We start from the raw sequence: 13,538 nt of genomic DNA, 5'->3' as shown, positions 1-13,538 counted from the left end.
CATGAAGTGTTGGAGCCACACTCCTCGATCGCGGTTAGCAACTTGATGAACCTTTGATGTGTCATTGATAAAATATGCATGTGTGTAGTTCATTGTTTAATTTATATTGTTTGTAGCTAGTTAGTTTAACAAATGCATGATGGTTAATTATATATTTTATATTATAATAATGCAGATGAATCGGCAATGGATGTACGTTAACCGACTCTCCGGCGAGTTCACTACGGGTTTGAAAGATTTCCTCGTAGTGGCTAATGCGAACAAGCGGGGGGGTTTTGTTATCTGTCCATGTGTTAACTGTAAGAATCAGAAGGGTTACTCTTCCTCAAGAGATGTTCACATGCATCTGCTTCGGCACGGTTTCATGCCAAGCTATAATTGTTGGACCAAGCATGGAGAAAGAGGGGTTATAATGGAAGAAGATGAAGAAGGGGATGATTTCATCGATGAAAGCTATCTTGCTCATTTCGGTGATACTTTCATGGAGGATGCTGAAGGTGAAGGGGAAGGTGAAGAAGAGGCACGTGATGATCCCGTTGATGATCTTGGTCGGACCATTGTTGATGCACGGAGACGCTGCGAAACTGAAAATGAGAGGGAGAATTTGGATCGCATGTTAGAGGATCACAGAAAGGCGCTGTACCCCGGATGCGATGATGGTCTGAAAAAGCTGGGCTGCACACTGGATTTGCTGAAATGGAAGGCAGAGGCAGGTGTAGCTGACTCGGCATTTGAAAACTTGCTGAAAATGTTGAAGAATATGTTTCCAAAGGATAACGAGTTGCCCACCAGTACGTACGAAGCAAAGAAGGTTGTCTGCCCTCTAGGTTTAGAGGTTCTGAAGATACATGCATGCATCAACGACTGCATCCTCTACCGCGGTGAATACGAGAATTTGAATGAATGCCCGGTATGCACTGCATTGCGTTATAAGATCAGAGGCGATGACCCTGGTGACGATGTTGAGGGCCAGAAACCCAGGAAGAGGGTTCCCGCCAAGGTGATGTGGTATGCTCCTATAATACCACGGTTGAAACGTCTGTTCAGGAACAAAGAGCATGCCAAGTTGTTGCGATGGCACAAAGAGGACCGTAAGTCGGACGGGGAGTTGAGACACACCGCAGATGGAACGCAATGGAGAAAGATCGACAGATGGTTCAAAGATTTTGCAGCTGACGCAAGGAACATAAGATTTGCTCTAAGTACGGATGGCATGAATCCTTTTGGCGAGCAGAGCTCCAGCCATAGCACCTGGCCCGTGACTCTATGCATCTACAACCTTCCTCCTTGGTTGTGCATGAAGCGGAAGTTCATTATGATGCCAGTGCTCATCCAAGGTCCGAAGCAACCCGGCAACGACATCGATGTGTACCTAAGGCCATTAGTTGATGAACTTTTACAGCTGTGGGGTGGTGTCCGTGTGTGGGATGAGCACAAACAAGAGGAATTTGACCTACGAGCGTTGCTTTTCGTAACCATCAACGATTGGCCTGCTCTTAGTAACCTTTCGGGACTGTCAAATAAGGGATACAATGCATGCACGCACTGCTTACATGAGACTGAAAGTGTACATTTGCCAAATTGTAAGAAGAACGTGTACCTTGGGCATCGTCGATTTCTTTCGAAAATTCATCCAGTAAGAAAGAAAGGCAAGCATTACAACGGCAAGGCAGATCACCGGCCGAAGCCTGCGGAACGCACTGGTGCTGAGGTATTTGATATGGTCAAGGATTTGAAAGTCATCTTTGGAAAGGGTCCTGGCGGACAATCAGTTCCGAAGGGAGCTGACGGGCACGCAGCCATGTGGAAGAAGAAATCTATATTCTGGGAGCTAGAATATTGGAAAGTCCTAGATGTCCGCTCTGCAATCGACGTGATGCACGTTACGAAGAATATTTGCGTGAACCTCCTAAGCTTCTTGGGCGTGTATGGGAAGACAAATGATACAAAGGAAGCACGGCAGGACCAGCAACGTTTGAAAGACCCTGATGACCGGCATCCGGAATGGTTTCAAGGTCGTGCCAGCTACGCTCTGACCAAAGAAGAGAAGGTCATCTTTTTTGAATGCCTGAGCAGTATGAAGGTCCCGTCTGGATTCTCGTCCAATATAAAGGGAATAATAAACATGGCGGAGAAAAAGTTCCAAAACCTGAAGTCTCACGACTGCCACGTGATTATGACGCAATTGCTTCCGATTGCTTCGAGGGGGCTCCTGCCGGAAAATGTTCGAGTAGCCATTGTGAAGCTATGTGCATTCCTCAATGCAATCTCTCAGAAGGTAATCAATCCAGAAGTTCTACCACGGTTACAGAACGATGTGATCCAATGTCTTGTCAGTTTCGAGTTGGTGTTCCCGCCATCCTTCTTCAATATTATGACGCACCTCCTGGTTCACCTAGTCGAAGAGATTTTCGTTCTCGGTCCTGTATTTCTACACAATATGTTCCCCTTCGAGAGGTTCATGGGAGTATTAAAGAAATATGTTCGTAACCGTGCTAGGCCAGAAGGAAGCATCGCCAAGGGCTATGGAAATGAGGAGGTAATTGAGTTTTGTGTTGACTTTGTTCCTGACCTTAAGCCGATTGGTCTTCCTCGATCGCGGCACGAGGGGAGACTAAGTGGAAAAGGCACGATCGGAAGGAAATCAACGATATGTATGGACGGCCATTCTCTGACTGAAGCACACCACACTGTACTGACCAATTCCAGCTTGGTGGCTCCGTACTTTGAGAAACACAAGAATATTTTACGCTCTGACAACCCGGGGAAGCCTGAATCCTGGATTAGGAAGGCCCACATGGAGACTTTCGGCAGTTGGTTGAGAAAACATTTAATGAATGACAATGATGTTGTAGATCAGCTGTACATGTTGGCCAAGACACCATCTTCGACTATAACGACTTTCCAAGGGTACGAGATAAATGGGAATACATTTTACACGATCGCCCAAGATAAAAAGAGCACCAACCAAAACAGTGGTGTCCGCTTTGATGCAGCAACCGAGAATGGGCAAGAGGTCACATATTATGGTTACATAGAGGAGATATGGGAACTTGACTATGGACCCTCCTTTAAGGTCCCTTTGTTCCGGTGCAAATGGTTCAAGCTAACAGGAGGTGGGGTAAAGGTGGACCAGCAATACGGAATGACAATGGTGGATTTCAACAATCTTGGTTACCTTGACGAACCATTCGTCCTAGCGAAAGATGTCGCTCAGGTTTTCTATGTGAAGGACATGAGTAGCAAACCGAGGAAACGGAAAGATAAGAAAACGATCAGTACATCATGCGATGATCCAAAGCGCCACATTGTTCTTTCAGGGAAAAGAAACATCGTGGGAGTGGAGGACAAGACAGACATGTCAGAAGATTATAATATGTTTGCTGAAATTCCGCCCTTCAAAGTGAACACCGACCCAAGCATTAAGTTAAATGATGAGGATGCTCCATGGATACGGCACAATCGTAAGCAAGCAGGGACACAAGGGAAGAAATGATGTGTAATAATTTATTGTACCAAACTTTGTTGAATGGATCATGTGAATTATATTACCCGTGATGTGTTTGGTGTCCATTTTCGAATGATTCGAGATACCACTGATGATACATGAAATTTGGAGTGATTTAGTCATACTCCTGCCTAGGCGTATAATATGCATACTCGTAGTCTTCATAGCCGCCGTCGTCGTTGTACTGGTAGTCGTCGCCTTCTAAGTTGCCGCCGTCGTCGTCGCTGCTGTCGTCGCTGTCGTCGGGCGGCGCTCGTGGCTCGAACTGAGGGTAGCGCAGGCGGGGGATATCGCCGGCCGTGGCCAATGTTCCCTTTAAATGGATTCTCTTTTTTCTGTCCCGTTTTAGGCAGATTCAATGTATTGTCTCTATGCATATTTTTCCTACGAAAATATGCTTAGAAAACAGAAAATAAAATGTTTGAAGTTTCTATGAAAGCAATGATGATTTTTCTGAAAAGAAAAAGATAAAAGGTTCTGAAAATAAAAGAAGATTTGGGGGGGGGCCTTTAGTCGCGGTTGGTCTGGCAAACCGCGACTAAAGGTTACTCTTTAGTCGCGGGTCGCCTCCCCAACCGCGACTAAAGTGGGGGGCGCGGGAACGCAAAAAACCCGCCAAAAACCCTTTAGTCGCGGTTGGGGAGGCGACCCGCGACTAAAGGGTACCTTTAGTCGCGGGTCTCGTCCCCAACCGCGACTAAAGGGGGGGGCTATAAATACAAGTGCGGGTCGCCTCCCCTGCCGCCGTCTTCTCCATCTCTCTCGTCTTCTCCGATTCTTTGCCGCGCGCGCCGAAGGCCTGCCGCCGCCGTCGCCCTCGCCCTCGTCGACGCCGCCCGCCGTCGCCCTCGCCGTCGTCGCCGCCGCCCTCGCCGTCGTCGCCGCCCGCCCTCGCCCTCGCCCGCGACTAAAGGGTTCACCCCTATCCTTTCATCTTTCCCGCGCCGCGCCCGCCTTCCTCGCTTCCTCCGCTCGAAGCATTGCGCTCGTCGCTGCGCTCATAGCCGCCCTCGTCCCCGCGCCCATCGATGCCGACAGGGCTCGCAGAAATCAAGAACGAAGAACATCTCATCCCGACGTCCCGTGGGTAGTTCGTCTTGGAAGAACGTCTTGAAAGAAAAAGAACAGAGACTATCTATTTAAAAGTTTCATCGAATATAAAAAGTTTCATCGAATATGAAAAAGAACAGAGACTATCAAATATGAAAAAGTTTCATCGAATATAAAAAAGATCATCGAGTTAAAAAATCATCAATTTAAATAATTAATCAATCTAAATTGAAAAAAATTAGCGAATTTGGAAAAGTTCACCATTTTTGGTTGAGTTTAAGACTATCTATTTTGGTTGAGTTATTGCAGGACATGATTTTGGGAATGTATCAATTATCTTTTAGATTATTTCAAGTTACTTTATTTGTGTAGTTTAAATTATGTGTGGGATCAATTGTGAGTATCAAAAAATCAACAGAAAACCAAGAAGAGAGGGAGTCATGGGACGAAAAAACAAAGGGAGTAGGAGAGGCAACGGAACCAACTCCTCTTTTAATAATGAGATACTTACATAATATTTACTCCCTCCGTTTTTAAATAATTATAGTCAAAAAAAGATAGTCTAGTTTTTTTAACTACAATTATTTAGGAACAAAGAAAGTATTTTCTTTTATGATTAAAAACTAGCAAATGAACCAGCGAATCGGCGGTCGGCGTCTCCCTCTCCCTCTCCGTGACGCCGTCGTCTGCCGCCCCGTCTCGCGCTCTACCGCGACACCCTCTCCCACCCCTTCCTCGCCCCCTCCTTTTGCCACCGCCCTTTCGCCACCGCCACCGCCATCGCCCCCCTTCTTCACTTAATTAATTTGTTTTTACTACATGTTTTCAGGACTGACATAATGGCGGACGATAGAGCTGACCCGATTATGGACAACTATGATCCGGACGGTGAAGCACATATGTTCGGCATCATAAACGGCGATATTCTATATGTGCCGACCGGAGAAGAAGAAGATGATATCTCTTCTTATCTGAACCTTGACGGTGAAGATGAAGGGCGCCGTCAGCAAGATGATGCCGAACAAACGTCGATAAACGACGATCTTCAAATGGAAGTAGCAACCACCTCCGGCGCCGAGGTATATATATACATTGAGCCTCTGGTGATACAAACTAACTGATTTGAATAAATATGTGTGTACTAACGCGCGCGACTCTCTTTCTTATTTTAGCCCTCGGCCGGATCGTCGAAACAATCGAGTACGTCGTCAAAGCGTGGCGCAACCAAGACGATGAAACAAGGAGAAACATGCACCATCGAGGTTGTCGACAGTGCAACCGGCAGGCCGCTGGAGCCCCGCAAGAACGCCACCAAGTTTGTCAGCCAATGCGGAGCCGTTGTTAGAGACAACGTCTCGATCACCGTCCAGGAGTGGAATGAGCCAAAGAAGGCACGAATTGCTGCAGGTTTCACTTTTGTCGATAAGAGAACAAAAAAAGATTGCTTCAAGAAGCTTATGGAACATTTCGTTCTACCTCCGGAATACAACAAATTCGATGAGGAGGGTAACAAGATTGAGGAAAACAAGGAGAGGAGGAGGCTAGTCAAACAGTTCGCTCTTCATAAGATGGCCGACGCATTCCGGAAATTCAAGCAAAATCTAGCCCATGACTTTGTCAAGCAGAACAAGACTCCGGATTTCAAAGGACAATATGAGAAACTGAAACATGATTGGCCAGAATTTGTGAAGCAAAAGAAATCGGAGCAGTTCATTCAAATATCGAAAAAAAATAAGGAAAATGCGGCTAAGAAGGAGTACAATCATATTATGGGGCCAGGAGGGTATCGCATTTTGTTGCCTAGGTTGGAGAAGATGGAGAACGAGCTGAGGGCGCGAGGAATCCGTCCAGGTACGGAGGGATGGGACCCAAGGGCCAAAAGCTGGTGGTACGGGTATGGGGGAACGCTGAACCCGGAGACAGGGGAGTGTGTTTACCGGGGCAAATTAATTAAACCCACCCAAGCCCTTATTGACGCAATGAGGGATGCTCAAGAGGGGAAGATCAAGTTCAACAGAGAGAACGACGCGCTGACAAAAGCCCTCGGGAATCCTGAACACGGAGGACGTGTACGAGGCATGGGGCACATTCCGTGGAAAATAGGGTTCCCCCAGAACGATGACCCGTACGGTTACAGAAGCCGTAAGAGAAAGATGGATCGGGAAGCAGATGTTGTGGCGCGGTTGGCATCGGAAATGGATGTGATGAAGAAAACCATGAGTGTACTAGTAGCCGAAAGAGATGCAGCTCGGGTGCAGCATGAAGATCATCCAGCGGATCTCGGAAGCCAGCAGCGGAGAAGCAGCGTGGCTTCCACGGAGGCCCCACCGGCTGGTGCAGATGCAACGACGATCGAAATTAATGCACCGGAGCCTCTGGTGGTCGAAATTACTGCACCGGAGCCTCTGGTGGTCGAAATTACTGCACCGGAGCCTCCTCGCTACCCCGTGGACGATATAAAGGAGATGAAAGAATGTCATCTGTATTATCCTATCGGGAACATGTCCATGAAGGTAGCCATCGGCAGTGCTTTACCATGTTTACCTGGAGCACTCCACCACAACAACCCCATTCAAGATGGCTATGCTCGTGTCACGGTGGAGGACATAGTCCAAGGGTTTGAGGACCTGGAGATTGACATTGCTACACCTGAAGGGGAGAAAAGACTTGGAGATGTCAAGCGCCATTTCATTCTATGGCAAAAGAAGTTTATCAAGTTTCCAGGCGAGGCGCCAAGGACAACAAGTCCACCCCCCTACGGTGGTGGTGGTGGCGGTGGCGGTGGTGGTGGTGGTGGTGGTGGTGGCGGTTCACCTACACCTCCGTCACGTCAGCCGACGCCCCCCAGTCCACAACGTCCGGCGGGTGATCAGACGCCGCCCCCCAGTCCTCGTCCGGCGGGTGATCAGACGCCGCCCCCCAATCCACCTCCGGCAAAGAAGCAGAAGCAGAAGCAGTCCTGGATTATTAACCCGGACCCTTATGTACCTAAGACCACAAAGGTACCGGAGCCATCACTGAAGCCTCTCTCCACAAGGCCTTGGGAACGTAGTGCCGAGGAAGTCGACGCGGCCGCGGCTGCTGATTTGGAGAAATGGAAGGCGGACTGCAAGAAGAAAAGAGAGCCCGAGCCCAAGCCAGTATTTTCTGATGAGCAAAAGAAGTGGGCTAAGTCATTTTTGAGCACACCGTCCCAAGCCGCGAAGAATCTGCCTGACGACTATGCACGTGAACTTCGCAGGCAGGCACTCATGTTCAAGGAGAACAAAGAGCGGGAGAAGGCCGAAAGTAAAAAAAGCGGGAAACAAGTTGCCCAGCTCGGGGAACAAAGTAAACAATCGATTGCCCCGCTTATAGTGGAAGCCGCCGGTCCGGATGCCCCCGAGATCATACAAGCTGCGGCAGCACAGGGATTGACTGCAACGAGTGCCAGAGAACAAGCGGCCAACTTAGGTATTACTCTTCGTGAACTGTTAGGCCTTGATGAGGCGCCAGTGAAGGAGGTAGTAATTACATATGTCAAGAATGGGCCTCTCGTCGAGCCTGCGCAGGAAAAGGATCTACCTCCACAAATGAAAGGTCTGCTGAAATGGTACAAGGGTTACATAAAAAATAAAAACGCCAAAGATTATATTTATGCGGAAGTTAGACATGAGCATCACTTCAAACATTACTATGTACAAATTGAACTGAGTGAATTGTTCCAGCTTTTCAATCTGGGCGATCTCGACAAATCTATCATCAGTTGCTACGTTCTGTAAGTGATTTATTTCTACCCCATCTCGTTCATATTGCCTGCACTATATATATGTCCTAACTATATTGTTGTGTCCGCTATTATACATGCAGAATGAAGATTAAGGAATGCAGAGTAAGGAACATCCATGATGTTGGGTTCATTGACCCACACATCGTTAATGGACATGTGTTGGAGCATCACCCCGCCGACATGGAGGCAGACCTGTGGCAGTTTCTTACAAAGCAGGAACTCAAAAGTGATATTCTATTTCCTTACCATTTTGGGTGAGTGTTTCTGTCTTGAGCACATTCTCTTTTGTTTACTCCATGCATGGTATGTGGCCGGCTAATCGATGAGTTATGCATGACGTACTGTGCATGTATCGTGTCCGCAGGTTCCACTGGATTCTGCTAGTAATTAAAGTTAACACCTCAGAATGTCTCGTCCACGACTCTCTGAATATGGATCCAAAGGTTTGGGGCGGCATGAGAAGAATGCTGCAGAAGTAATTATTTTCATTCATTTGCGCTCTATATCGATCGGCCTATTTCGTTCATTTCCTAATATCAAGTAACTAATAACTCTCTTGTTCATTTAATTTTCTTTGCCTCGTAGGGTTTGGAGACGGTTCGTAGATACAAAGGTCGGTGAATTCAAAAAAGAGCTATAATTCAAAAGGTCAAAGCCTAAGAATGCTGGGGATATTCAGCCAGCGGGGACCAATCTATGTGGATACTATGTCTGTGAGATGATCCGGAGATACACCTCTGAGCGGGTTCCGAGTGATACCAATGCTCAGAGGAATAACCTCCGGATGATGCTTAGTCCAGAAGCTCGCTTCCGACCACTTCAAGAGGAACTAGCTGGATGGTTCAGCAGGGAAGTCCTCCATCCTAAAGGAGAACACCATTACGAGGACGTAGAACTTTATATGCATTAAATTATGTATTGAAACTTGTTCAAAATTGTATATGGTCATCCGATGATATTGAATATATATTGTATATTCCTCTTGAATTCTTTTTGGTTCTAATTTCAAATTTGTTTGAAATTGTACATTCATATGCATGTATGTAGTACCGTAGAATATATGAAATTCCTTCAAAATTAAAATAAAGCACAAAAGAAATAAAACAATACAAATTAAACAGAAAACAGGTTTAAGGGGGGGGGGGGGGGCGCGCGCGCTAAAACCCTAAACCTGTGGCGGCCTTTAGTCGCGGTTGGCCAGAAGAACCGCGACTAAAGGTCCTCCGCCCCGACGGCCGCCTGGTGCCCACGTGGACGGGCCTTTAGTCGCGGTTCTTAAGAAACCGCGACTAAAGGTGGGGGGCTTTAGTCGCGCTTAGTTGGTCGCGGTTGCGCAACCGCGACTAATGGCAGTTGCGAACCGCGACCAAAGGCCTTTTTTCCACCAGTGACATATGCATACCATAGAGAGGCTAACCGAAACATTATAGACAAATTTACAAGAGCGGAGGGAGAGAAGAGAAGAGAAGGAAGAGGAGAAGCAACCGGCAATGGCCACCGAATCGCTTTCGACGTCATCGTCGTCGTCGGGCATGGCCAGAAGGCTGGCTCACCACCACTAGGCGGTGCTCGGGTTTCTGCTCGGCCTCTTCGTCAGCCTTGTGCTTTACACCACGGTGTCTGGCCAGTTCGGGTCGACCAAGAGCATTGGTTAGTACTCACCATTGGTCGGCTAGTAGTACTTGGCCGTAGCTTTTTACCAATGACCGTGGTCAGATTATAAGCATCCTTAGTAGCCATTTTTGTGTATGATGTCAATATCATATGCTTGTTTGCACTAGTTTCCACACACACAAAAAAAATCTAAAATTTGGTTTCCATGTGATATTCTCTAGTTCTTGGCTAGATGGTTATGTTCCCATGGTGTGCAGATAATGCTTTGTCCAACAAACACGATCCCGTGGGAGATCTCACGTCTAAAAAAGAAAAAGAAATGTCTCTCCACGTAGAAAAATGTTTCCCTTGATCCCACTAGTAGAGACTCGGTGACTTACACGTATATATACTATTCTTCTGAAATACTCCTACATTAAGTATCCCCTCCACCCGGAAGTACTTGCGAAGAAATGGATGTATCTAGACATATTTTCATTCTACATACACCTTTTTTTATCCATTTCCGTGACAAGTAATTTCAAACGGAGGGAGTACTAAGCTTCTTCTTGCTCTAAAGTCAAGAAACATGTTAGTCACCTTTTCTTTTCAGGAGAATGGAGTTTGTTCCTCAATAATATTCAAGAGATACATATAAATTCATAGCTCCATTCAAAATATTGTACTGCATTAGTTATTCTATTAAATTCCCTAAAAATCCAGCACATACAGCCACACCACTATTGTACTGCATTAGTTGTTCTATTAAGCTCCAAATCTAACTTACTTAGCTAGGACTAGCGCCTTTTTTTTTGCGGAAATGCTAGTACTACTAAAGTAAACGCTGAGCAGTCCTAAAAAACAAGCTAGACGATAGTGTTTCTCTGGTCTCAAAACGAGACCACCCATTGTTAATTAAAGAGTTGTAACGTCTATTTATTCATGAAGTTTTTCATAACAATATGCATGCTTGTTTCTTTGTACGTGCAGTCGTTCTACAGTCCATGTCGGGCGAGGGTACAGAACAAAATGCCAGGACTTCTCCTCCTCTAGTGTCATTGGCGCATAATAATTCTATTCAAGGTATATTAATTAGTACTACGACGTCAAGTTATGTTGAAGATATGTGTACGGTCGTACCTTTTAGAGAGATAATATGATTAACACTAAATACATGACATTAGATATATATTACGAGACATAGCTTGAGGACCTACATGACACCTCTGACATAGTTTGAAGACCTAGGATGTTCTTCACTCTTTCACATTATTGTATATATTTGGTATTATAGATGTAGACATATTTCTCAATGAATTTTGTCAAAGTTTGACTTCTGAAAAAAATGATATGCTTCATAGTATAAAACACGGCAAATACATTCTCAGGGGGAGATATCGTGCGTGCGTACGTGCGTGTGTGTGTGTGTTTTCTTGTTACACAGCTTCGTGAGCACACACTTTTTTGTTACACTAATATACCTATATATGTTTCAAAATATATACAGTTTGTTACAGTACATATAAATTGTATATTGATTCGGACTATATATGTTTTATTATGGCTTACTTGAATATCTAAGGTACGTCTTGGTGCTTCCCCTTGTACTATATGTAATGCATATAAAATAACTTAGACATAAGTTAGACAAATAATCTGCTACAGTATTTTGTCTATCTTTGTGGATTGATGTATACTAACATTGACGGTTGAAGTGCATGACATAGAAAATGGGCAGAAGGACGAGGTAGGCAAAACGATGGGGAAAGAAGGTAGCAAAGACAAAGGAACAATTGGTAACTCATCTATCGTTCGTGATGACATAATTATTTTCTCGGTCTTATGTATTCTCTAGTCTCTTGCGGTTAATTTAATTACTAATTGACCAGCTTTTAATTTCATTTGATTCACAGTAAATGATGATGATGCTGCTCATAAGATGAAGGGAGAGCTCATTCAGCAAGAACTCGATCAAGACGGTGATGGGAATGATGGAGGCACCGTCAAACATTCATATGTCATTTCATTCATCATCTGATGCAGTACAAAACGGATTTGCCGCATGCATGTAGGTTCTCTTCGCAGGTCCATCTGCGACCTAACCGACCCCAGGTACGACATCTGCGAGATCTCCGGCGACGCTCGTGCCCTCGGCGTCAACCGCACCGTCCTCTATGTCCCACCCGCCAACGAGCGCGACACCAACGCCCCGGAGTGGGCCATCAAGGACCAGTCCCGCAAGCACCTAGGGGACATTAAGGAGGTGAATGTCAAGATCCTAAACGCCGCCCAGTCCCTTGTGGCGCCCGAGTGCACCTCCCGGCCGTCGTGTTCGCCATGAATGGGCTCACGGGGAACCCGTGGCACGACTTCAGCGATGTCCTACTACCCCTCTTCATCACCACCCGCTCCTACGATGGCGAGGTTCAGTTCCTCGTTACCGAGCTCCAGCCATGGTTTGTGGATAAGTACCACCTCATCCTCACCAACCTGTCACGCTACGACATAGTCGACTTCAACAAGGACACCGGCGTCCGGTGCTACCCGCACATCATAGTCGGCCTCCGCAGCCACGGCGACCTCACCATCGACCCGGCCCGCACGCCGCACAACTACACAATGCTGGACTTCCGCTTGTACATCTTCTCGCTCCCATCAGACGGCCAAGGAATCCCATACAAGGAGGACAATAAGAAGAACATAACCGGCGGCATCGACGATGGCACCGAGAAACAAAAGTCACGGCTCATGCTCATCAACCGCGGCAGGAGCAGGAAGTTCGTCAACCTTCCAGAGATCTCCACGGCGGTGGAGGCCGCCGGGTTCGAGGTGCTGGTCGCGGAGCCAAGCCGTGAGTTGAGGCTGGAGGAGTTCTCCCGGATGGTGGACTCGTGCGACGTGCTGATGGGAGCGCACGGGGCCGCACTCACAAGCTTCTTCTTCCTCCGCACCAACACGACCCTGCTGCAGGTGGTGCCATGGGGCTTGGAGCATGCGGCCATACATTATTTTGGCGCACAGGCCAAGGAGGCGATGTTGCAGGACGTCGAGTACAGCATCACCGCCGAGGAGAGCACGCTCTACGAAAAGTATGGCAAGGACCACCCGGCGGTGAGTGACCCGGACTCTATACATAAGAAGGGGTGGCAGGGTGCAAGGCAGTACTTCTGGGATGAGCAGGACATCAAACTCAACATCACTAGATTTGCTCCCACGCTGCACCACCTACTTCAGACGCTCAAAGAATAGAGGATAAGAAATATCAGTAGGTTACAAGAAGGTTAAAACAACAAATGTGTTCATTTTCAAAGCAGTTCCTTTTCGCTGACTGGAAATTTGTTGGTAAAATGAGATTCAAGCTCCCGAAAGGAAGCACTCCGCACAAAAGGCCCAATTCAATTTACTAAAGGATTATGGACATATCTGCTTTCAGGGAAACTTATTTTACACCCTTAAACTAATGGCCCGATTCAATTTACAGCTCTTGATGTCAAAATTGGCTAAGAGGCAACCTCCAAAATTTATCTTCAGCCAATAGAAGGGCGACGATGACACGACAAGCCCCCTATTTATTTGTAAGGGACTCGAAACATAATTATCCTCGGAAGTATAGAAAAA

The 13,538-nt window shown here is 46.6% G+C and overlaps 1 pseudogene; it reads left to right on the top strand.

Moving 5' to 3' along the window:
- Nucleotides 1-10,924: 10,924 nt before the first annotated feature.
- On the top strand, nt 10,925-13,169 carry LOC123396166 (annotated as a pseudogene).
- The last annotated feature ends 369 nt before the right edge of the window (nt 13,170-13,538 follow it).

This window comes from Hordeum vulgare, chromosome 5H, assembly GCF_904849725.1.
Source record: "Hordeum vulgare subsp. vulgare chromosome 5H, MorexV3_pseudomolecules_assembly, whole genome shotgun sequence".
Lineage (NCBI taxonomy): Eukaryota > Viridiplantae > Streptophyta > Magnoliopsida > Poales > Poaceae > Hordeum > Hordeum vulgare.
Note: the sequence above shows the minus strand (reverse complement) of the source record. Positions and strands in the feature narration are given on the sequence as shown.